Consider the following 6,000-nt stretch of genomic DNA (forward strand, 5'->3'; position numbering starts at 1 on the left):
CTAACATATTACAGGAATACCAGATAGTAAACACCTTTGTCTATCTCGGGTCTAGTATAACTAACGATGGTAACTGTGAAGCAGAAGTTCGGATACGTATTGGTATGGCAAAAAATGCGATGAGTCGCCTAACTAAAGTTTGGAAAGACAGATCTATCTCTCAAAATATCAAGATGAGACTGGTGAATGCCCTTGTATTCTCAATATTTCTATACGGAGCAGAGACTTGGACTCTTCACGCATGCGAGCGCCAAAAAATTGATGCCTTTGAGATGTGGTGCTGGAGAAGAATGCTGCGCATACCTTGGACAGCTCATAGGACAAACGTTTCCATTCTAAACCAACTCAATATTAAAAAAAGGCTGTCCACAATATGTCTGCAACGAATTCTGCAATTCTTTGGTCACGTAGTTCGCAGAGGTGACGACAGTTTGGAGAGATTAATTGTTTCTGGAAACGTTCCGGGGAGAAGATCAAGAGGACGATCACCAACTAGATGGTCTGACCAAATAAAGCATTCAGCTGGAAACTCATTCTGCGCAGCTCTTAGAACAGCTGAAGATAGAGACCAATGGAGAAACATTGTTAGGAATATTGGAAGAAATCACGATCCTCAGTAATGGGGAAACGACAGGAGAGAGAAGCGATTAAAAATTGAAAAATTGCGAAATCGGCCATTTTTAACCCTCAAAAACTATGTGAAAAACTGAAAATTTGAATGTTGCCAAGGTAGGTAGATATTCTTTGAACATCGATTGATGAAATTCCGAAGAGGTTTTTGCAATACAATATTCAAAACTCCTTTGTTTTTTAATTGCTAATCAAGCGTGCGCGACACTATTTTCCACCGACAGTATGGTGCAAATGAATGGAATAAATTCGTTATTTCGTAAACCGGCGACTTTAAGGAAAAATCCCGAAACAGATCGATTTTTATTTTTAAGTTATGATATTGTGGCAAATATGGTATACTAGTGACGTCATCCATCTGGATTTGATGACGTAATCGATGTTTTTTTTAAATAAGAATAGGGCTGGTGTGCCAGCTCATTTGAAAGGCTCTTTAATTATCTATTCAGTAATATAAACATTTACATAATTATTTATACAGGGTGTCCAAAAAATTTTTATTAAATTAAATTATTTGACAAAAAAAGAAGTAGAAGGACACCCTGTATAAATAATTATGTAAATGTTTACATTACTGAATAGAGAATTGAAGAACCTTTCAAATGAGCTACCACACGACCCCTATTCTCATTTAAAAAATTCATTGATTACGTCATCACGCCCAGACGGATGACGTCACTAGTATACCATATGCCACAATATCATAACTTAAAAATAAAATCGACTTCTCTCGGGATTTTTCTTTAAAGTCGCCGGCTTACGAAATAACGAATTTATTCCTTTCATTTGCACCATACTGTCGGTGGAAAATAGTGTCGCGCACGCTTGATTAGCAATTAAAAAACGAAGGAGTTTTGAATATTGTATTGCAAAAAACTCTTCGGGATTTCATCAATCGATGTTTAAAAAATATCTACTTACCTTCGCAACATTCAAATTTTTAGTTTTTCACATAGTTTTTGAGGGTTAAAAATGGCCGTTTTCTCAATTTTTCCATTTTTAATCGCTTATATGTCAAAAACTATCATTTTTAGAGAAAATTCACTAAAGACCTTTTCTGTTTGGAATGATCCAAAAAACCTAAAAAAACTTTTATCCATGCAAAAAAAAATAATTTTAGGAAAAAAACAAAAAAAAAACCTTTAAAAAATTTTTGACCACCTTTTGGTCCTGGCAACATGCAGATTTGATAAAAGGAGTCCTTTTTGAGTAAGATTGTGCAAAAAATCCGAATCAGAATATTTTTCCTAGCGGATGCGCAGTGGCTTTCTGGACTAATGCCCTTTTCCCATCTTTCAAGTGCTCTTCTCATAATATGCTCCTTATATATACATATTGAATAATTATGGTGGAGATAGTATACATCCATCTCTGACACCCCGTTCTGGAAAAAAATTCGTTTGAAAATGTGTCAAGCATTTTAACTCCAGTAGTGTGTTCGTATAGTTCAGTTATAAGCAAAATGAGGTATTGTGGTACGCATACTTCTTTTAGTATTCGCCATAAGTGTTTCCACTTGAATCTGTAAAACGCTTTAGGATAATCTATAAAACATACATGTATACGTATAGGTACTGGAATATTGAATTCCCTAGATTTTTCGATTATCTGTCTTATATTTAACAGGCGTTCTCGACTGCCTCTACCTTTAGTAAATCCAGTTTGCTCTTGTGCAATTTTTCTTTGAAGGAATGTTTTCAGTCTCTCATTGATCATATTATGTAGCACAATCATGCTGGCATGTGATATCAGAGAAATTGTTCTATAATTGTCGCATTTATGGAAGTTGCCTTTTTTATGTATTGTCGTTATTGTAGATTTTTTCCAGTCTTCAGGCCATTGTCTGGAATGCCATATTTGGTTACAGAGTAAATAAAATAATTTTATGTCGGTTTCTTCTGTGGCTTTGAGAATTTCTGCTGTTGTCATATCTGGACCTGGGCCTCGATTTTTGACCCTTTGCTTCGTTATCGAACGTATTCGTTTCGTATAATAAACAGATACGAAGCGAATACGTTCGATAACGAAGCGAAGGGTCAAAAATAGAGGCCTGGTGCTTTATTATATTCGAGCTTACTGATCGCCAGTCTTACTTTATTTTTGAGTACATCAGGTTCTTCTTTAACCTCGACAGAGATTTGGTTAACAAGTTATTGGCGTTGATCATCTTTATATAGGTCCCTGCAATACGATCTCCATTCCTCTGGTATATCTTCTCTGTTTGTTCTTACTTAGAGTTCCAGTGTTGTCTTCAGTGGCCAAAGTTCTGGCTTTGAAGTCTTTTGTTAGGTAGGGAATTTTTTAAATAGATCTCTCGGCTGATTATTCTGATCATGTCTCTCATTTTCTTTGCATATACTTTGATAGTACTGTTTTTTGTCGGCCTTGCATCTTCATTTTATTTATTTATTGAGGTTACTTAAACTAGCTTTTTCCCTTTCACTATGTATACCATTTTGAAAAGATTTCTTCTATTCTCAATGATTTTAAAGGTTTCATCTGTCATCTAGTATTTCCGTTTCACAGAATTATTTATCTTTAGGCGATCAATTATTGTTGTTGTTACACAATATTTAACAGTCTCCCATATTTCTTGTGATGTTCCGTTACGAATAGAGGGCATTCTTTTATGTACTTCCTGGAGAAAGTCGTCGTTCTTAGTTCTATCCTCTCTGTCTCTGTTTTTTGGACGCTTTAACTATAAGCTTTACTTTAGCTACGAGGAGACTATGATCGGATCCGCATATAGCCCCTGGATATGATCTAACTGTTTGAATTGACGAACTCCAGCGAATATTGGTGAGGTCGTCAAATGAATAGCGTACCACAAAACCTAGAGGTGATGATATACGATCTGGATTGCGATGAATGCTATCCTGATTCCGGGTCCTGACAGTGTGAAATGGGCTACCGGACACGAGGGTGCGAGCAACCAACTCGTACTAAATGGGCGACTGGAAGAGAAAGCGCAACACATAAGCTTCGAAGCAGAATATCAATAAATATAGGGATATTGGACCTCGGTCTTTTCCAAACTGAATAACTTCACATAAAGAAAGAATTAATAAGAGAATATTTAGACTTATGTGGTCTAGCAGAAATACACTGCAGAGATCAAGGACATTTTAAAACAAAAAACATGTCAACAAACTATCTACATATCTGTTACAAATGCGGTGGAAATACAGTGGAAATTGGTCTTGGAAAAGGCAGAAATGAAAGTAACGCACGTTCAGTTTGAACTCTACTCAACAACTAATTTATTATTGACATATTATGACATACACATCATATATGTTGCATACACTGCAGGGGTCAACTTACGTAATATTTTAAACTATTTCTGACACCTCCACTAGCATCTGAAACCACCCGATATAATAAAGTAGCCAAACCAGAAAATGTACATGTCATATGCCCCAGTATAGCCCATAACAGGTGAATAAGATGAAGACATTGGCGACATTTACTACAAGATAGTAAACATCTTAAAGAAAATTCCACAAAGATAACATCTAGACTCTAGATCTAGAGTTTGGTAGTGAAAACAAAATAATGATTACAAGCACACTTTATCCACGGAATATTTATACAGGAAAAGAATATCAGAGAAGATTGCTGAGAATGGAGTATTAGAAAACGATAACGTCCATGAAAGCTGGCAAAAACTCAAAGATAACATAATCGACGCTGAAACAGAATCACTTGGAGAGAGAAAAGTAACGAATACTCACACATTAAAGAAGAAAATCCCGTGGTTTAGAGAGGAAGTTAAGATAAAATGTGAAGAAAAGAAGAAAGCCTTTTTACAATACAGAACAAAACAAACACAACAGGCATACAACCACTACAAACGAATCAGAAACGAAAAATATTTTAGTGAGGCAAATCAAAAGACAGCACTGGCAGAGTTTCTCAAAACAGATGGAACACGACTTCTACGGAACACAAAAAGAAGTATGGAGAATGATCAGAGGGCAAAGAAAGGAGATGAACGAATTAATAAAAGCGAAATACATTCAGAAGGAAACATGGGCAGACTACTTCCGATCTCTATTTGCTAAAGGCGACGACAATGAACCACCAACACCTGAAGTTACGACAAACGAAGAAATAAACATCGAGGAGGGAGAGGTAAAGGAAGCATTAAGAAAATTAAAAAATAGAAAATCTCCAGGAGAGGACAGAATATCGAACGAACTCCTAAAGTACGGAGGACAAGATCTAATTAAACAACTATTAAAACTAATACAAAAAATAATAGAACAAAACAGAATACAACAAGAATGGAGATCAAGCATCCTAATACCTCTCTTCAAAAAAGGAGACAAATCAGACCCGGAGAATTAAAGAGGGATTAACTTATTAAAAACAACATTAAAATTAACAACAAAAGTGATAACAAACAAATTGAATGAAATTATAACATTAGCAGAAGAACAACAAGGTTTTAGGTCGGGAAGGTCATGCACTGACGCTATATTTATAATGAGGCAAGTTCAAGAGAAATCGTTGGAATACAACAAACCTGCATATTTATGTTTCATGGACCTTAAGAAAGCATTTGACAGGGTCACATTAAAGGACGTTATCCACTTGTTATACTCGAGAGAGGTACCTCTGGGAATAATTAAAACGATAGAAAGCATCTACCAGAACAGCACAATAAAAGTAAAAGTGGAAGATGAACTAACTGACCCAATTGAAGCCGGCAATGGGATAAGACAGGGAGACTCCTTGAGTCCTTTATTGTTCAACCTGATAATGGACGAAATAATAAAAAAGTAAGAACTAAAACAGGATAACAAATGGGAGAAAAACAACTTAAAATAATCTGCTATGCGGACGATGCAATACTAATCTCTCAAAGTGAAGATGATTTACAACGTATGCTGCACCAATTCAACATAATCGCCAGACAATTTAACATGTTCATTTCCTCAAAAAGAAAAAATGCATGGTTATAACAGCAGATCCAATAAGATGTAAATTGGAACTGGAAGGTCAGATAATAGAACAAGTGATGGAGTTTAAATACCTAGGCATCACACTATCTAGCTACGGAAGACTCGAAACAGAAGTGGAAGATCAAGTGAATAGAGCAAACAGAGCCGTAGGTTGCCTGAATGACACAATATGGAGAAATAAAAATATCGGAAAAGAAATGAAAGGCAGAATTTACAAAACAGTCATCAGACCAATAATGACATACGCGGCAGAAACACGACCCGACACAGAGGGGACAAAAAGATTGCTCGAAACAGCGGAGATGAAAACCCTATACCAAAAATCGATAGTAAGACTCTATGGGACAGAGCTAGAAGTACAGATATACGACAGAGATGCAAGGTGGATAACATTAACAACTGG

Source organism: Diabrotica virgifera, chromosome 5 (assembly GCF_917563875.1).
Source record: "Diabrotica virgifera virgifera chromosome 5, PGI_DIABVI_V3a".
NCBI lineage: Eukaryota > Metazoa > Arthropoda > Insecta > Coleoptera > Chrysomelidae > Diabrotica > Diabrotica virgifera.